General features: G+C 38.7%; 1 non-coding gene across 1 annotated transcript; it reads left to right on the top strand.

Annotated features, from left to right (window-relative positions):
• The first annotated feature begins 20,661 nt into the window (after positions 1–20,661).
• Positions 20,662–20,768, top strand: LOC141675745 (small nucleolar RNA R71). Its single transcript, XR_012556380.1, has one exon. It is a non-coding gene; the product is annotated as a small nucleolar RNA R71 (small nucleolar RNA).
• The last annotated feature ends 693 nt before the right edge of the window (positions 20,769–21,461 follow it).

Genomic DNA, 21,461 nt, shown 5'->3' with positions numbered 1-21,461 from the left:
TTGAAAGAACTTCAATTCTTTCATTACCTTTTAGAGGTAAAGTCTGATATTACCAGGAGATGGTCAAACTTCATATTGAAGACCATCAGAGATAAAGCAAGAATTTCTGGTTCAAGAGTTACAGAATTCATTCCTAGTATTGTTGAAAATGATAGAAGATGAAGAATGTTAGATATATTTGTGATGTCATGTCTAATGATGATTTGTGTTTAGTTTTCAGATCTTAACTAACAGGACAAATCAGGACTTAACTGGAAATCAATACTTATACTGAAGTCAGGACTTAAGATATCAGAACTTAAGTTATTAGAACTTAAGATATCAGAAGATATTTATCAGGAGATAATATCAGAACTTAAGGAGACTTTCAGATAAGGAAGGCGGCTGATTGAAAGAAAAGAAGATCGAGACTAAAACAAGAAAAGATATGCATGAAGAAGAATTCTATGAAGAATAGAATACATGGAAGAAAAGATAACTAATTGATATATTTTAGGATGCAGAATCATATTCGATATCAATTAGAAGATTATCTTGTAACTGTGTGTCTATATAAACACATCATAGGGTTTACACTATAAGTGTTATCTTAATCGAGAATATTATTCATTGTAACCCTAGCAGCTCTCATGATATTTGTTCATCACTGAGAGAGAACGGTTCCATTGTAATACTATTTTATTAATAAGATTATTATGTGTTTCATACTTGTGTTCTTAATTCGATTTGATTGTGCTAGACACTGTATTCAACCCCCTTCTACAGTGTGTGTGACCTAACAAGTGGTATTAGAGCAATCTGTTAACATACATACAGTAAAGATCTAAAAACAATCATGTCTGAAGAAACACAAACTTCAACCAAGCCCACCAAAACTGAAGAAACTCCAAAGACTCAAATCCATAATCGATATGAGACTATTAGGGTTCCCATACTGAAACCTTTTGAGTATCCCATATGGAAGGTGAGGATGTCTATGTTTCTGGAAGCTACAGATCCAGAATACCTTGACAGAATTAATGAAGAACCACATAAGCCAACCAAGCTCTCTGTTATAGTTGCAGATCAGCCAGCACGGACTGTACCAAAGGAGAAAAATGAATTTACAGCTGAAGATATCTCATCTATAGCAAAGGATGCAAAGGTAAGACATTTGCTACATAGTAATGTCATGTCAAACAGGGTAATTAACTGCAAGACTGCAAAGGAGATGTGGGATGCCTTGGAGATAAGATGCCAGGGAACTGATTCAATTAAGAAGAACAGGAGGACTATAGTCACTCAAGAGTATGAGCAATTTGACTCAAAACCTGATGAGTCATTAACTGGTTTATATGACAGATTTGTCAAACTTTTGAATGATCTGTCACTGGTGGATAAGGAATATGATCTTGAAGATACCAATCTTAAATTCCTTTTAGCTCTTCCTGAAAGTTGGGACTTGAAGGCAACTACTATAAGAGACAACTATGCTCTTGATGAAACTACTCTGGATAAATTTATGGTATGCTCAAAACTCATGAACTTGAGATGGATCAAAGAAGCAAGAGGCATGGGAGAAAGTAAAGGGCAGTTGCTCTTAAGGCTGAGAAGGAATCCCCTAAAGTGGTTGTCTCAAAGAAAGGCAAAGGAAAGGCTCTCAGCACAAAGTCTGATACTGAGTCATCAAGTTCTGATACTGATGAGGATTCAGAAACTGAAAGTCTATCTGAGATGGATGCTGATGAAGAGATGATGAAATTGTGTGATTTTATGGTGAAGGGTATCACAAAGATAGCTTACAGGAAATTCAGAAGGGGAAAGAAGTTTTCCAGGAAAAGTGGAAGTTCTGATAAGAAGGGATTCAGAAAATCTGAAGGCAAAGCTGGAAAGTCTGACAGAGGAGATTACTCAAATGTTAAATGCTATAATTGTGGTGCGAAAGGACACATATCTCCTGACTGCAAGAAAGGAAAAGGTGAAAAAGGCAAGGAACTTGTCACAAAGAAGAAAAGCTGGACAGACACTTCAGATTCTGAAAGTGAGGTGAACTATGCTTTGATGGCAAATGCTGATAGCAGTTTTGAAGCTGCTAAGTTAAAGGTACCTCAAACAACTTATGCTTTTCATACTGATGATATTATTGAGTTGAGAAGATATCTTAAAACCATGTTCATTAGTTATAGAGATCAAACTTTAACATGTGAAAGGTTAACTTTTGAAAATTTGGCTTTTAAGAAAAGGAATGACTATTTAAAAAAGGAGTTAGTTATGTTCCATCAAACTCAGAAATAAAGAGATGATGCTTTTTATGTTAGAGATAAAGTGCTAAAATTGAATCAATCTCTAAAAACTGAGTTAGAAAAGGAAAGAGAGATTATCAGGACTTGGACTAACTCTGGAAGAACAAAATAAGTAGTGGAAACTGGAAAGAGGGCTTAGGTTATGGAGATGATAAGAATAATAAACGAACTGTAGAAATTGAGCCTATAGTTGTTAAACAAAAGCCAAAGGTAAATCCTGTTAAGTTTGTAGTTGTAAAGTCTGATATTGATAAATCAGAAGTTAAAGAGAAACTAACTTCTGACAAACCAAAACAGGATGAGCCAACTGAAGTTAACATAGGCTTAATGACAAAGAAGCAGCTTAAGCATAAGCTGAAAGATCTTAAGAATGTAAACAAGGTAAAGCCACCTAGGAAAAATAGGAATGGAAAGGAAGGTGTGAATAAAAGCAATGATTATAAGCCTGTTCCTAATGCTCCTAGAAAGAAATGTTATAATTGTGGAAATTTTAACCATTTGGCTTCTTTTTGTAGGAAGTATAAAAACATAAACTCCTTCCCTTCAAAATCAGGAGTTAAGAGTCAGTCTGTTAGATATAGGCCACAAAATCCTTGTTTTCATTGTGGTAGTTTATGGCATTCCATTTATACTTGTAAGGAATATCATAGTTTGTACTATAATTATTATCAAATAAAACCTTCTTTAAAGAAAGTTAGCATTATTCCTTCTAGTGTAAGTTCTGATGCAAAGTCTGATACTATAAATTCTGATAAAAAAAATGTTAACATAATCTCTGATGTTAAATCCGCTGCAAATGTTAACAAACTTAATAAGGCCAAAGGATCAAAGCAAGTCTGGGTCCTTAAAACTAATCATTAGTGGTCTTTGTGATTGCAGGGCAACAAGAAAAACATCCTAGTTCTGGACAGTGGATGTCCAGGACATATGACTGGAAATAAAACCCTGCGATCAGACTTTGTGGAGAAAGCTGGCCCAGGTGTTTCTTATGGAGATGGCAACATGGGAAAAACTCTGGGATATGGCAATATCAATCTTGGGAATGTCATCATTTAAAAAGTAGCTCTAGTCTCAGGACTTAAACACAATATGCTGAGTGTTAGTCAAATCTGTGACAGAGGTTATCATGTGGATTTCTTTGAAGAACACTGTGAAGTTGTAAGCAAATCTACAGGCAAAGTTGTACTAAAGGGAAACAGGCATGGTAACATTAATGAAGCCAAGCTTTCAACATGTTCTGATGGTTCTACAATCTGTCAGTTAAGTAAAGCATCAATTGAAGAAAGCTGAGATTGGCACAAGAAACTCTCTCATTTAAATTTCAGCAATATAAATGATCTAGTCAAGAAAGATCTTGTGAGAGGACTTCCAAAATCAGTATTTGCTCCTGATGGCCTTTGTGATTCATGTCAAAAGGAAAAACAAAGAAAATCTTCATTCAAGAGCAAGACTGAATCTTCAATTCTTGAGCCTTATCACCTATTACATGTTGATCTATTTGGTCCAGTGAATGTCATGTCTATTACAAAGAAAAAATATGCTATGGTCATAGTGGATGAGTTCACCAGATATATGGGTGTATTTCTTGACACAAAAAGTAAAACTGCATCTATCTTGATTGATCATGTCAAACAACTGGATAAATTGGTTAAAGACTCTGTGAAAATTTTAAGAAGTGATAATGGCACTGAGTTCAAGAATTTGATTATGGAAAAGTTCTGCAAAGACCATGGAATAAAGCAGAAATTTTCTGCTCCTGGAACTCCACAGCAAAATGGAGTTGTTGAAAGAAAGAATAAAACTCTTATTGAAGTTGCACGAACTATGCTTGTTGAAGCAAAATTACCAACCTATTTTTAGGCTGAAGCTGTGCAGACTGCTTGTTTTACTCAGGATGCAACACTTATCAACAAGCATGGAAAGACACCATATGAGATGGTGAAGAAAAAGAAGCCAAATCTGAAGTATTTTCATGTATTTGGATGCAAGTGTTTTGTTCTTAAGACTCATCCTGAACAGCTATCCAAATTTGATCTAAAAGCTGATGAAGGAATTTTTGTTGGATATCCACTTTCCATAACTGCCTTCAGAGTTTACAATTTAAGAACAAGGGTTGTCATGGAATCTATCAATGTCTTTTTTGATGATAAGAAGATTACAGTACTTGAAGATTTTAATGATCATGATTAGCTGACATTTGAGAATGAAGTTTTAAATTCTGATTCTGTAAATCCTGACAGTCTAAATCCTGACAATGAAAATCCTGACAGTCTAAATCCTGACAGTCTAAATCCTGATACTGCAAACTCTGATGGGTTAAACTCTGATGTTATTAAAACTGTGGTAACTACGCCAAAGGAAAATGCAACTGTACAGGGGGAGCATATTGAAGATACAACCACATCTCAAGAAGCATCAGAACCTAGAACAGGCTCTTCAAGTTCTGATTCATCAAGTTCTGATAGGCCAAATTCTGATAATTCCAGGAAATCAAATTCTGAAGGATCCAACTCAGAGAGCATAATTTTAGGGGGAGCATCAGAAAATGTTGATGGAGACAGCATGGATCATGGTGGAGCATTCAGTTCTAGAGATAATCTTCCATCTGCAAGGAAGTGGACTAAAGCACATACACCTGACTTGATTATTGGAGATCCTGAAGCAGGTATAAGAACTAGAACAACAACATCAAATGAATGTCTCTATCACTCTTTTCTTTCTCAGGCTGAACCAAAGAAAGTGGAATAAGCTCTTCAAGATGCTGATTGGGTGCAAGCAATGCAGGAAGAGTTAAATGAATTTGAAAGAAATAAAGTCTGGACCCTAGTGCCAAGACCAAAGAACAGATCTGTTGTTGGTACAAAATGGGTGTTCAGAAAAAAAACTGATAGTGATGGAATAATTATAAGGAATAAAGCAAGGCTGGTTATAAAAGGATACTCTCAACAGGAGGGAATTGATTATGATGAAACATTTGCACCCGTTGCTAGATTGGAAGCCATAAGGATATTTTTGGCTTATGCTGCTCACAAAAAGTTTAAAGTCTTTCAAATGGATGTGAAAAGTGCTTTTCTTAATGGAGAATTGGAAGAATAAGTATATATTGAACAACTTCCAGGTTTTGTAGATTCAAAATTTCCTCATCATGTCTACAGACTTGATAAAACACCTTATGGCCTTAAGCAAGGTCCTAGAGCATGGTATGAGACATTAGCTCAGTTTCTTCTGGAAAGTGGATTTAACAGAGGGACTATTGATAAAACCTTATTCTATCTCAACAATGGAAATGACTTACTTTTGGTGCAGATATATGTTGATGATATCATTTTTGGTTCTACAAATGACAGACTTTGTAAAAGGTTTTCCAAGCTAATGCAGTTAAGATATCAAATGAGTATGATGGGAGAACTTAGCTATTTTCTAGGCCTTCAAGTCAAGCAATGAAGAAAGAACTTTTATTTGTCAATCTAAGTACACCAAAAATTTGTTGAAGAAATTTGGAATGCAAGACTGTTAAAGTGCATTCACTCCTATGGCCACTATAACAAAATTGGATAAGGATACTGGTATATCAATAGATATTACTGATTACAGAGGTATGATTGGCTCACTACTCTATCTAACTGCAAGTAGACCTGATATCATGTATGCTACCTATCTTTGTGCAAGATTTCAAGCAGATCCAAGAGAACCTCACTTAACAGCTGTGAAAAGATTTTTCTAGTACCTTAAGGGTACCGCTGATCTGGGATTGTGGTATCCTAGAGAATCAGACTTTAAGCTAATAGGTTACTCAGATGCAGATTTTGCAGGATGTAAAATTGACAGGAAAAGCACAAGTGGAAGCTACCAATTTCTTGGAGGCAGATTGGTTTTTTGGTTTAACAAGAAACAAACGTCAATTTCCACATCAACTGCATAAGCAGAATACATTGCTGCAGGAAGCTGCTGTACACAGATTCTTTGGATGAAGAATCAGTTACTGGATTATGGGTTAGAATTTTCTAAAATCCCTATTTACTGTGATAATCAAAGTGCTATTGCTATGACAGGTAATCCAGTTCAACACTCAATGACAAAGCACATCAGCATAAGGTACCACTTCATAAGGGAACATGTGATGGAAGGTACAGTGGAATTGCATTTTATTCCAACAGATCAACAACTAGCAGATATCTTTACAAAACCACTGTTTGAAGCTACTTTTACAAGATTGGTAAATGAAATTGGAATGGTTTCGGGTTCTTTCTCTAAATCTGCTTAGTTTATGTTCTGATACATCAGACTTTATGATCAGTATTTACAGATATTACTATCTTTGTGTATTCTGTGCTTAAATTGAAATTTTCTATGTGCTGATTGCTGTCTGATGTGAATTTCTAAACTCTGATAGTGATATGAATGTTTCTGTGACTATTCAATCCAATGAGGATAACTGTGCTAAATGCTGACCTAGTAGTCTCTAATATACTAAAGATCCCATGTTTGAAGTAATTGTTTATGTGGAAATTTTTAACACAAGCAAATTATGATATTGAGCTTGGTTAGGTTTACTTTGTGTATCTTATTACTAAGTCAAAAACTAGAATAGTGCTTCTTATCTGTTAAGTTCTGATGTTGGTAAATCTTATGAATGTACTAAGTGCTGATAAACCTCACTTATCAAAAGAAGAAGAAAAAAAAAATAAATCAGGTACTCCTTTGAGATCTAGAGAAAAATACATGTGGAAGGGAAGACCCAAGTGCATTGCTGATATTAAGTAATATGCATTAGAAAAGCAAAATAAATTTTCTTGGTGACTTTTCACATTCTCTGATTACTGGAGAAATACTCTGATAATAGCATAAATTTTGATAAGCAGTCGTGACTCACTTACGCTGAGAAGCCACTGTAAAAAGGAATTTCAAAACATGCATAAAATGAGCACACAACAGTTGAGGTGGACTTATGCATGAACTCATTCTGTAGTGGACTTCAGACTAATGACATATTTTGAGCAAATTTTTGAGTTATGCCTTATTTCTAAGATGTACAGAAGTGAATCAGACTTTACTCTTTGTCTAATATTTAGCTTAGTGCACACACTTACACTCCATATGAATGATGAAAATTACTGTGGTGATCAATGTTGTTTTAGATGAACAGTTAAAGTGTCAGTTGCATAAATTCTGAGGACAAGTTCTGATGATTAAGTTCTGTTGTAACCATATCAGTATTTGTGTGACGAATTACAGAAATAAACATTCACTCTTTGAGTTAAGGAGCCATATTCTGATGACTTTTAAATTCTGATAATAATCAAGTTCTGATGCTGACGTGGCAGAATTTATTTACTTGGTTTTCTTTTAAGTCAATACTTGAACGGTTATATTTTTTTTCAGAATATTGGACTATGTGAGATAAAGCAGTAATAATCATTTATTTGGTAGGAACAGTTTCTTTTTAAAAAACTGAACGTGCAAAGTAATCATTACTTATTTATCGTGCCCATTAACTTTTATCTTAACTGCTGCATGGCTGACAGGTGTAAGGTCTGTTCCACTTCTCAATAACTGTTGTCACGTGGGTTGTCTAAGTAAAAGAGATAAAAGATTTTCAAATATTTTATTCACATTTCTATTCTATTCACTCTCTCTCTCTCTCTCTCTCTCTCTCTCTTTCTTATTCTCTCACATTTTCTGACGGTTTTCTTTACAGACATTTTCTCAAACACCTTTCAGGCACTCTAACTTCTCACTTATTTATGATGGCTCCCAAGGATTTAATTGTTGATGGATCCAAGTTCGTACCAAATAACTATTTTGCAATCTTGAACAAGGCTGATGCTCCATCAGATTTGTACTTTGTACAAGATTTCTTATCTAATAGTGATATTGGGTATGCTCTGACTGAACCCCAATCTATTTCTGGCAAACAAATGCTGACGTTCTGGCGAACTGGGTTATATGATGATGGTGGTGTTGCTGGTTCTCCAAGTATAATTTTTACATCAGGAGATGTTAAGTATGTGGTCACCAAATCGACTGTTCGTAAAGCTCTCCACTTACCTGAAGATTGTACATTCTCAACAGTGGAGGATCCTGTTTTACAGCAGCTTATGGCCAGTCTGGGCTATGAGAAAAGTTTGGGCAAGCTAGGTTTTATAGGGGATAGGATGGCAGAAGATAGGAATGTAGTCTATTTTGCTAGATTTTGTCAGCTTATATATACTTTTTGTTGTGCTGATGAACCCCAACTAGCCACTGATTCAATTTCACCTTTTAAGCTTGCAAAAAGGGCCTTTAATGATTTGTTAAATGCTGATAATAAGAAACAAGTGATGAGACCCTTACAAATTCCTCAATCAGTAAAACAAATCTTGGTAAATGCTGATCCACACACTTATACAACTGTTTATCCTGATGTTCAACCCACCAACTTATCACAACCAACACAACAGCCATCAGAACATACCATCTCTCACCAACCTCAAACTCAACCACAACCTTCAGCACATCCAGTGAAGCCTTCATCTTCCAAACCCAAGAGGACTAAGATAGTACCTCAGTCTCAGTAGAAGAGAAGGAGAATTATTCTGAGAGATGAGTCAGACAATGAGGCACAGGTTCAACCATCAGAACCTGATGCTATAGAAGCTGAGAAGATCTCTTCTCAGAAAGATACTGAAACTGGGAGTTCTAGGCCCCTCAAAAGGCTTAGAAAGCTAAATTCTGATGATGAAGCTTCCAAAGTCTCTACTTCAGCAAAGAGACTTAAAAAGCAAAGAGCCAGGAGGGATGTAAGTGAATCATCACACTCTGAAGAAATCTTGGAAGCAGCAGCTAAGGAAGGGGGTCAGGAATCTCTGATCTCAACAGAACCTATAGTAATTGAATTACTTCCCACTGCTGAATCAGCTCACAAGTCTCTTATTCAAGAACAAGAGGATATTCCAGAGCAAGTGCCCACACCTCCTGTGTCTCCTATTAATGATCCAGTACATACTGAAGATCCAGGTACAAGTGATGAAATAGATATTCACAACTTGGTTGTACCTGATGTTCTGTACTTGGAAGCTCCACCCACTCAAGTTACTCCACCAACAACACCACTTCTAGATGCTGATTTTAATGCAGATATTCCAACAACACCAATTCTGAATCTAGATGCTGAAGATCAGATATTAGGTGGGCATTAAAATTTGGATGTTGATCAGAACTTAGTTACAGATCAGAATTTAGAGGATGATGTTGAAACCTCTATAGCCTCACATACTATTATTCTATCAGAGGATGCTGATACTGCAGGCTCTGTAAGTTCTGATGCTGACAATACTAAAATTACTGGTGAAGCTGCTACAAATGTAGATGCTGATGCAGCTGGTCCATCTGGACATGCACCACAACAAGCTTTATCCAAAGCTGATCTAATCAAGAAGTTTGTTAGAGAGGATGCACCAGTAACTTGGAGTGAAACTCAAAGAGGAAAAGAGTGGACCAAGAAGTGGAACAAAGTTGATTTTGTTCCTACTGTAAACATTCTTGCTGAACACTTGACTAAAGCTGATGAGATGCTAATGAATGATGACTTCAAAGCACAGCTTAGAGTTACTGCATTGAGTACCAGGAACCTTCAAGGTCAACACTCAATAACTCAAGCCAAAGTGAATAAAATTCAAGAATCACTTATTCAGCAAGATATGAATGTCAAATTTGAAAAGAACAGATTTTTCAAGCCAGCCTTTGACTGAATTGGGTATATTGAAAAGACTCAGGAGAAGCAACAAGATCAGATTTCTGAAATTCTAAAGAATCAAGCTTCTCAGCAAACCCAACTCAATGAAATCCAAAACTCTATGGAATTGCTTGTCTCCCTGATTCTACCAGATGATGCCAAAAAGGGGGAGAAAGTGATTAAGTCCAAATGCAAATCTATTCAACCACTGAAGGGTAAGGATGATGGAAATGATGACCAGGGAAACTCTGAAAAGGGTTGAGGTCATGGTCAAGGTTCTTCATCTAGGAAAGCTGAAACTTATACACAGAGATCAAGCTCTGATGCTGATAGAAGAATAAGTCCTGGTAAACAAGTTCTGACAAAGCCTGATGTTCCTATACATGGTGAAAGTCAAAAAATCACAGAAGTTTATGCAGACATTGAAGCTTAAGGGGAAGGAAATAATAGTTTACTATCAAGACCCTAAGTTACAGAAACTGGATGAAGAAATTTCAAAAAGACTATTTCTCAAAGAAAATCCAGGAATGGACTTTGAAAGTCTAAATGAAGAAGAAGCCAGACTTAAAGCAGAAAATAACAAATCCAAGTCTAAAGCTTCTATTGTTGAAAAGAAACTTCCAAAGCCTAAGGGAATTGTGATTAAAGAGAAGTCAAATTCTGAGGCAAGCAAAGCCAAATCACAAGTGGAGGTAGATCCTAGATTCAAGTGCAAAGCAAAAATTGATGAACCTGTAAAGGTATATATGCCAATCATGGATCTAAAAACAAAATCTGATGAAGATACTAGTCTGATTTTGAAATAAAAGAATATTCAAACAACCTCTGACATAGCTCATTTTGTTCAAAATCAGGACTTAGTAAAATCTGATATTACAGTGAAGCAAGCAACCTCTGATATAGCTCAAGTTGGCTTGATATCAGAAGATAAAGAAAATGAAACTTCTGACATTGCTCATGTTAAACCTTCAAGGATGTTACTACCTGGTTTTACCAAAGCTCAACAATCTACTCAACTTTTGAAGACTATATCAAGTGGTTTTGATGCAAGAGTTATTAGAGGAAAGGAAGCTAGAGACAAATCAGGATTGGGTAGTTCTAAAGAGAAGAGAGTAAATAATACTACCAATGATCTAACTTCCATAAGTGAACCAGGAGTAGGAACAACTCCTAAAAGATTGAATCAACTGGAGTCTGTACAAATGGTTTACCACTCTGTTTTGAAAGAAGATATCATGTTATATTTCATGACATATGGGAGGGTATTCCAGATTAGGAAGAATGCTATTAGATTGAAGTATTTTGAAGAACTGGTACATGTTCTATTTCTACTTCAAGTAAAGAACAGATCAACAAATGGTGTTGCTAGTTATTTAAAATCTGATATTCAAAGGCAGAAGAAACTTTACTCTGTAAAGTCTGACATGGCATACTTCCCTAAGTACATAGATCACAATGGTGATATTGTTGAAATGAAGCCTAATACTGCAAAAATCATCACTACATTTTCTGGTATTATGGGATTTGAATTCAATCTAGAGTCTGATAAAGCCTATATCATCTGACTAGATCAGGATATAAGGAAAGCAAAAATAAATGATCACAGGCCTGCTATCTTCGAAACAGGTGAAGATACAGTTGAACTTAAAGATGCAAAAAGGAGGATGCAGAATGAACTTGAATATGCTGAGAGAAGTGTTAGGGCGAAAACATGCACTAATATTCACGCAAGTATATGCGTTCGCAAGTAATATAGAATACTTTCTAGTTCGTTCCCTCAGAGACTCAGACTAAGTTATTGTCTAATTAAACTCACTCACCAATGTATGATTACTTCTCAATGTTAAGATAACACTTAAAATTGTTGATTAAATATTAACTATAATTAACTACTTAATTAACCACTTAACTAACACTTCAATTTATCAATAATAAAACACTCATGAGATCACAACTTCATTATTACTTCCTTCTATAGCCATTGTTATTACCTTTAGCATGTGATAGTGATGACATTAATCGAATAACACGAAACTGATAAAAGCCAACTTTCATCGTACTAATACCATTCTACCAAGCATCCACAATTAAGATAGAAGTTGAATAGTCATCAATCATGTTGAGTTCCTATATGTCTCAGAAATTGACAACACAACGATTTAAGCACAAGTTATCCTTTTTGATTACATAGGGCAAATAAAACTGTTAGAGTCACCCACTAATCATGCACAACGTACATGAACCTATGCTAGCATGGCAAGTTCTAAATCTCAAGATCCACCGTCGCTTCACAAGAGATTAACACCCTATCTTATATGTTCGCGACGCACATAAGACGAATACGCACAACCAATACTAGATATCATGCAATCATCACACACTAAAGTATTAAACAATTAACTAAAGAATTCCATAATAAATCCGTTGCAACCCCACGATCACGATTAGCCCATAATAGAACTTATCGCCATCATGGGTTCATATGAAATCATGATAAACAACACAAGAAAATAATAACTAAACTAATTATATTAAAACAGAGTACGTCACAAGAGTAAATAAGTCAAAGCAAGAAAACTAGCATCCAACGTTACAACGAAACAAGAATCACAAGAAAATATGCTTCCTCTTCGCTGCAGTGTGCTAAATCGGTCTTCTTCCTTATCTCATTCGCTTCTTGCGCCAAACACAATCTAAAACATAATCTCTTTCATATTCTCTATGAAAACGTCTCAAATCTACTTATATAATAGTCCCATAAAACTCAGATTACATAGAAGTTGGAAGCCAAACAGAAATAGAAGTCTAAAATAATTCAGCTTTTTCCCCGACCCTGCGCGGCCGCTCAGCATTTCTGCGCGGGCGCGCAAGGCTGCTGCGCGGCCGCTCAGCATTGCTGCGCGGGCGCGCAGGACCCTACTGGAAAAATTCCAGGTTTGCTCCGTTTCTTCGCTGTAATCTGCCCGTTCTTTTCCTCTCGCAATGGTGAACACATGCCAAGGCTTATTCTTGATGATTCCTCCTCCGAAATGCAACTAATACCCTGAAATGCATAAACACTAGAAAAACGCATATACACAAAATACTTGATTTCAAGACACCAATTTAAGCCATTTTAAGACGTTCTAAGTGGTATAAAATGCCACTTATCACACCCCCAAACTTAAATCGATGCTTGTCCTCAAGCATCACAGACTCAAAACAAATAAAAATATGCATGAATGCAATCTATATGAAAATGCAACGATCCCCCTTACTACAATTAACCAACCAAATTGTCACGTCTCAACGAATGCAGTTAGACACTAAAGATCAATAAACTCATGCAAACGGACATACAGCCAGAAACGTGATGTGTGCAAATGCTTAACAGATATGCTTCGAAACTAGACCAATTACTATGACTAGACTATCCTCAAGGCAATCCTACGATTATACAAAGAATAAAAATTCTAGGCACAAAGTGATATACAACACTACAAGAACTCTGGAGCTTACTACGGAATCGTGCTTTTTATTTACAACTCAAATGCTTATTTGACAGTGCAATGAGTGAGGTCCACAAAAGACTTATACAATGGTATCCATGTAACGAGCGTTAGGTTAGCGGATCCCAGACTCTAAAAGCCTTAGGTCACTAGGCACAAAGTCCCCTAAGAACTTAATAACTCGAATACCAAAGAGCCCACTCTTGATCAATTATGCAAAAATATATATATTTTTTTTCTTTTCTGAACAAGTGCGTTTCGCTCCATCTTGCTCAACCCTAGACTACTCGCATAACATGCGAGCCGGCTACTAGCCATTTGACGCCTAGCCACAACTAGCAACAAATTCCATTTTTACTCCATTTTTTTTTCTTTTTTCTTTTTCATGCCTTTACCACTAAGAACCTATTATCAAATTCTAAGCATAATAAATAGATTATCCTCGAAAATAATCAGATCATAACAACAATCTAGCCCTTAAGCATTCTCTAAGACTTAGTGAAAATACAAGTGCTTCTAGCATGCATATCAACCTACACAACTTAATATCACTTTAATGCTATCACTACACTCGCATCAATATCACAATTCAGTCGATAAATCATTGCAAAAGGGATCATGGTATATGCATGAGCTATATGATATGACAAACAAATAAAGCTATATAAAAAAAACTATATGGCAAAAATTATGCAACTATATGAACTAACTATCATGAATATGCAGCTATATGACACACACAAAATATTCCTTAACTACCACCCCCAAACTTAAAATCTTCACTGTCCCCAGTGAAGGTAGTAGAAAGGAACACAGGGTATACCTACTCGGAGTCATCATCATCATCACCCTTAGTGGGTGGAGTATCAGGCGGCGGGTATGCAGAGTCCTCACCAAAAACTGGCCACTGGATATCAGCTCCAAGGCCTCGAAAAGCAGTCCCTAACGCAAGAGTGAGCTCCTGAGCAAACCTGCTCTGCGTCTCATACATGGCATCCATCCATCGTGAAAGCCTCCTATACTGGGCATCACCCATCCCAGCACCCTCCTGAGCTCTCGAAGAACCAGCCTCACCACGCCCTGGCCTAGCCATAGTAGCACCTCGTGCTGGACGTCCTCCTGGAAGACGATAACCCAGCCCATGCTCCTCAGGCTCACCACCGGTCCACTCCTGCATCCCATTCAGAGTGCCAGAATCTATCGGAGCTGCTGGCAACTGCAACTGCTCATGAGCCGGCCAGTTCACTCCTACTGCTCGACATAGCTTCGTAACCGTGGATGCATAAGGGATGTTCATATGCTTTGCTCCCCTCAAAAACTTCAGAATTCCTTGGTAGATTAACTCACCAAGGTCCACATAGTATTTCTCATTCAGAATTCCCCACAACAACTGTGCTCTCTCAACTGTGACCTCGTGTGCATGTGAAGAAGGCAAAATATTAGCACATATAAATGCATTCCATGCACGGGCATACCTGTTCATGGCGATCGCCGGAAAGTGACGATACTCATTATTGGCTGGACTGCGGTTCCAAACTGTGCCCGGTCGACAGAGAGTCGCACAAATCAAATCCAAGTCAAAATCCTCAGCAGTCTTTTCATTCCAGTTCTCCTCCTCGGGCTTCCTCTCTCGCTGTCCAATCACACGGCGAATCGCCGCAGGATGATAATCAACCGTCAGCCCACGAACTACAGAAAACCCATTCTTTTCAGCCTTCGCGTTCGCGTAGAACTCGCGAACAACACTCATCGGTACTGCTTCGGGTGACTCACAAAAAGCTATCCACCCCTTCTCTGCAATCATGGGCAACAACTCACCATCCCTCCCTGATGGTAAAAACCCCCTCTCCTTCAGAATCGGCTTCCCCAACAGCCTAGTGTACTCCTCCTCCGCAGCTCTGTCAGTTAACCGAGGCCTTGCAGCAGTACCCCTTGATGAATCAGCAGTAGGAACTGTGCTGCTGCTGTCAATAGTGCGTGCTCTCTTGGGTGCCATTGATTTGTGAATAAAAGTGTGTAAGAACTGATTTTTGATGTTTATGAGAGGGTTTAAGTGTAGGAAGTTTGTGGGAGATATGTAGGATAGGTGTATGTATATATAGGGTGTGGAGTAGGTTAAATTAGATTAGGAGTGGGGTTGAGGGATAAAATCATGGGGTAATGAGAAAAGAATTTGTGGGTTTATTGGCTGTGATGGGTTTTTGTGTTTTTTTTTTTGAACTGTAAAAAATTTTCTGGAACTCGACCCCTGCGCGGCCGCTCAGCATTTCTGCGCGGGCACGCAGAGGGTCTCTGGAATTTTTTTTTTCAGCCCCTGTTTTCTGATTTTTTTGTGTTTTTGGATAGGTTATTAACTTCTAAGGGTCCCTGTAACAACAATTCATGGGTTGCCTCCCACGCAGCGCTTCTTTTTCGTCATTAGCTTGACGTTCCGTACCTTTCTCAAGTAGTCAACAAAATGGCACTAACCACCTCTCGGTTTGCCATGTCCCCATAGTAGTGCTTCAACCGCTGACCGTTAACCTTGAATGCTTGGTCCGAATCATTCTCAAAAATTTCCACCGCTCCATGTGGAAACACAGTTTTGACAATAAAAGGTCCAGACCACGTTGATTTCAACTTCCCAGGAAAAAGTCGGAGCCGAGAGTTGAATAACAGAACTTGTTGCCCTGGCACAAATAACTTAGGATGTAGCTTCCTATCGTGCCACATCTTCACCTTTTCCTTATACATTTTGTTATTCTCGTACGCTTGAAGTCGAAATTCATCAAGTTCATTAAGCTGAAGCATTCTTTTCTTACCAGCTGCATCTAAATCCAGGTTCAATTTCTTCAATGCCCAGTAGGCCTTATGCTCAAGCTCCGCCGGTAGATGACATCCCTTACCGTACACCAACTGAAACGGTGACATCCCAAGTGGAGTTTTGTATGCTGTTTTGTAAGCCCAAACAGCTTCATCGAGCTTTAAAGACCAATCCTTCCTTGACGGACAAACAACCTTCTCTAGAATGCGCTTTATCTCTCTGTTAGACACTTCCGCTTGACCATTTGTTTGCGGATGATAGGCAGTAGCTACTCGATGATTCACATTATAACGCTGCATCATAGAAGTGAACTTACGGTTGCAAAAATGCGATCCTTCATCACTTATGATTACCCGAGGCGCTCCAAACCTTGTGAAAATTTGCTTATGAAGAAAATTTAGTACTACCTTTGCATCATTTATCGTTAAAGCTTTAACTTCGACCCATTTTGAGACATAATCGACTGCCAGCAAGATGTACTGATTATTGCAAGATGAGATAAAAGGCCCCATGAAATCGATTCCCCGTACATCAAAGACCTCGACTTCAAGCATCACATTTAATGGCATCTCATCCTTCCTTGACAAATATCCCACTCTTTGGCAACGATCACACCTTAAAACAAACTGATGAGCATCCTTGAACAAAGTAGGCCAGAAAAAACCTGCTTGCAGAATACGAGCTGCCGTCTTCTCACCTCCATAGTGTCCACCATAAACCGTGGAATGGCAGTCTCGTAATATCCCCTCCGTCTCACAGAACGGGATACATCTCCTGATGATCTGATCAGCTCCCTGTCTAAACAAATATGGTTCATCCCACATATACCACTTCACCTCATGCAGAAACTTCTTCTTTTGAGCGGATGTCAAATTAAGCGGCATTATATTGCTGACAAGATAGTTTATAATATCTGCAAACCATGGTTCTTCCTCCTGAATTGCAAACAACTGCTCATCCGGAAAAGATTCATTGATTAACGTCCTATCTTGTGAAGTAGAATCGGGATTCTCCAACCTAGAGAGATGGTCAGCTACTTGATTCTCAGTACCTTTTCTATCTTTGATCTCTAACTCAAATTCTTGAAGTAAAAGCACCCAACGAATGAGTCTCGGCTTTGAATCCTTCTTAGAAACCAGATAGCGAATAGCTGCATGATCAGTGAATACTGTCACTTTCGTACCAAGCAGATAAGATCGAAATTTCTCAAAGCCAAAGACTATAGCCAAAAGCTCCTTCTCAGTAGTGGTGTAGTTCAATTGAGCCCCATTTAAAGTCTTACTCGCATAGTAGACCACATGGAAGAGATTTTTCTTGCGCTGTCCCAGAACTGCACCTACCGCATAGTCACTCGCATCACACATCATCTCAAACGGTTCTGTCCAATCTGGTGCTGTAATAACTGGTGCCGTGATCAAATTCTCCTTGAGAGTCTCGAATGTTGCCAAACATTCATCATCAAATTTGAAAGGCACATCTTTCTCAAGTAAATTGCACAACGGCTTAGATATCTTTGAAAAGTCCTTGATGAATCACCGATAAAAACCCGCATGACCGAGAAAACTACGGATTCCTTTCACCGAATTAGGTGGGGGAAGATTTTCAATGACTCCCACCTTGGCCTTGTCCACCTCCAGACCTTTGCTAGAGACCTTATGCCCAAGGATAATGCCTTCACGCACCATAAAATGACATTTCTCCCAATTAAGCACCAAATTAGTTTCCACGCATCTTTTGAGTACGGCGCACAGATTATTCAAACATTCATCATATGAGTGTCCAAAGACGGAGAAGTCATCCATGAACACTTCGACGTTATTTCCAATCATGTCAGAGAATATAGCCATCATACATCTCTGAAAGGTGGCCGGGGCACCACATAACCCAAACGAAACTCTACGAAAAGCAAATGTGCCAAATGGACAAGTGAAGGTAGTCTTTTCCTGATCCTCTGGTGCAATACAAATCTGATTATACCCGGAATAACCATCCAGAAGACAAAAATACTCATGTCCCGCCAATCTGTCAAGCATTTGATCAATGAATGGGAGAGGGAAGTGATCCTTCCTTGTGGCTTTGTTCAATTTTCTATAATCCATGCATACTCTCCATCCTGTAACTGTTCGAGTAGGGATGAGCTCATTCTTTTCATTTGCTACCACAGTGATACCTCCTTTCTTAGGTACACATTGCACGGGGCTCACCCACGAGCTGTCAGAAATAGGATAAATGATGCCTGCATCTAGCCATTTCAGAATTTCTTTCTTCACCACCTCCTTCATGATCGGGTTCAGTCTTCGCTGCTGTTCCACAGTTGGCTTACTACCTTCCTCTAACAGAATTTTATGTATACAATATGAAGGACTTATCCCCTTGATGTCTGCTATGGTCCATCCTATAGCCGATTTGAATTCTCTCAAAATCCTTAAGAGCTTGTCTTCCTCACTACCTGAAAGGTCAGCTGAAATAATAACAGGTAACGTAGATGAATCACCTAAAAAAGCATACCTCAAGTGTTCAGGTAATGGTTTGAGCTCCAAGGTAGGTGCTTCCTCTATTGATGGTTTGAGCTTCCCTTCAGCATTCTTAAGGTCAGAAGTACCAAGAGATTCAAATGGTATGTCGAGCTTTCGCTTCCATGGAGAAGCGTTCAGATATTGTAATTGCTCGTTGCTATCTTCATCATTGCTATCAAAATTCCCCACTAAGGCCTTTTCCAATGCATCAGACATTAGCATGTGATCGAGTTCCGAAGTAACCGCAGAATCAATCACATCCACTTTTAAGCACTCCTCATCTTCTATAGGGAATTTCATTGCCTTGAATACGTTGAAGGTCACATCCTGATCTTGGACCCGCATAGTAAGTTCCCCTTTTTGCACATCTATCAAGGTACGGCCAGTAGCCAAGAAAGGCCTCCCCAAGATTATGGGAATCTTCTTATCTTCCTCAAAATCCAGAATAACAAAATCAGCAGGAAAGAAGAGCTTATCCACCTTGACGAGCACATCCTCAACTATGCCCCTTGGGTAAGTAATGGAACGGTCCGCCAATTATAGCGACATGTATGTGGGTTTTGGATCAGGCAGATCCAGCTTTTTAAAGATCGACAACGGCATCAGATTAATGCTTGCTCCCAAATCACAAAGGCACTTGTCAAAAGTTAGATTGCCAATGGTGCAAGGAATGGTGAAGCTTCCTGGATCTTTCAGTTTTGGTGTTAACTTTTGTTGCAGAACCGCGCTGCATTCTTCCGTGAGAGCAACGGTTTCAAGGTCATCCAGTTTCACCTTCCTTGAAAGAATAGTCTTTATAAACTTCGCATAACTAGGCATTTGTTCCAGCGCCTCAGCGAAAGGTATATTGATGTGAAGTTTCTTGAACACCTCCAGAAACTTCCCGAATTGTCTATCCAGCTTTTGTTGCTGCAATCTCTTAGGAAAAGGTGGTGGAGGATAGAGCTGTTTCTCCCCTGTATTAGCCTCAGGCAGAGTGTGTTCAACAGTAGTCTTCTTTGGTTCCGCCACTTTCTCCTTTTGCTTAGATTCTTCATCTCTAACTTCAGCTTCGACTTCTTTTGCCTTTTCAGCATCAGCTACTTTTCCAGACCTTAAGGTAATAGCCTTGACTTGCTCTTTAGCTTCCTTCCTGCCTGGTACTTCCGTGTCACTGGGAAGAGTGCCAGGTTGACGATTGAGCACTGCATTGGCTAATTGACCGATTTAATTTTCCAAGGTCTTGATAGAAACCGCCTGACTCTTGCACAACAGCTTAAGTTCCTCAAAATCAGCACTAGTAGGTGCAGCTGCACTTCCCTGTTGAGGATATGATTGCCTTGTAGCATACTGCTGTGGTTGCTGGAATCCAGGTGGGTTAAACTGTTTACTTACTCCTTGCTGATATGTTGGCTGAATAGCATTCTGATTATTCCCCCAGCTGAAATTTGGATGATTTCTGTTGTTAGGATGATAGGTCGCTGGCACAGGCTGCTGTTGTCGCTGATAATTATTCACATACTGAACAGATTCGTTGACAAGAAAACACTGATCCGTAGCATGAGAACCTGCACAAAGCTCACAAACCATAGCTATTTGATTAACTCCATACGTAGCCAAAGAATCAACCTTCATTGATAGCGCTTGGAGCTGGGCTGCAATAGCGGTGGCTGCATCAACTTCCAGAATACCTGCTACCTTGCCTGACGTCATCCTCTGAGTTGGGTTTTGATGCTCATTTGCAGCCATCGTCTCGATAAGATTATACGCCTCAGTATAGCTTTTAGCCCATAAGGCGCCTCCAGCTGCTGTATCGAGCATGGGCCGAGATTGGGCCCCCAAACTATTATAAAAACCAGTGATTACCATCCAATCCGGCATTCCATGATGTGGACATTTTCTCAACATTTCCTTGTAGCGTTCCCAAGCCTCGCACATAGATTCTGTAGGTTGCTGCGCAAACGGAGTAAGAGCACTCCTCATAGCAGCAGTCTTTGCCATTGGATAAAACTTCACCAGAAACTTTTGCGCAAGATCTTGCCACGTAGTGATGGACCCAGCTGGTTCCGAATGTAACCAGTCTTTAGCTTTATCCCTCAGTGAGAATGGGAAAAGCCTCAACTTGATAGCCTCATCAGTCACGCCATTATACTTAAAAGTGCTACAGATCTCGACAAAATTCCTTATGTGCATGTTGGGGTCTTCAGTTGCCGCTCCTCCAAAAGAAACAGAATTCTGCACCATCTGAATAGTGCCCGGCTTGATTTCAAAGGTGTTAGCTTGAATAGCCGGATGAAGGATGCTTGACTGAATGTCATCAATTTTAGGCCGAGAAAAATCCATAAGAGCTGGATCAGCTTGAACAATACGATCTCCCATGTTTACTGGTTCTTTCTGCTCAGTTCCTGAATCCGAATCCTCAAAATCTAACTTCTCCGGAGTATCAAGAATTTCGTCTTTCTCCTCAGCTGTATCTAAGGTCCTCTTGCGAGCACGAGAACGAGTTTGCATAAATGCTTGCTAAAGTACCTGAAACACAACTGAAAAGAGTAATTAAGTACTACGTCCTAATCACTGAGTCCTAATGACCAATGATGGTAAGTACATAAACTAAACAAATACGCCGAGTCCCCGGCAGCGGCGCCAAAAACTTGTTAGGGCGAAAACATGCACTAATAT

The sequence above is a fragment of the Apium graveolens genome, chromosome 7, assembly GCF_009905375.1.
Source record: "Apium graveolens cultivar Ventura chromosome 7, ASM990537v1, whole genome shotgun sequence".
NCBI classification, from domain to species: Eukaryota; Viridiplantae; Streptophyta; class Magnoliopsida; order Apiales; family Apiaceae; genus Apium; species Apium graveolens.
The sequence above is the reverse complement of the archived record's forward strand: the minus strand, read 5'-3'. Positions and strand labels throughout refer to the sequence as shown.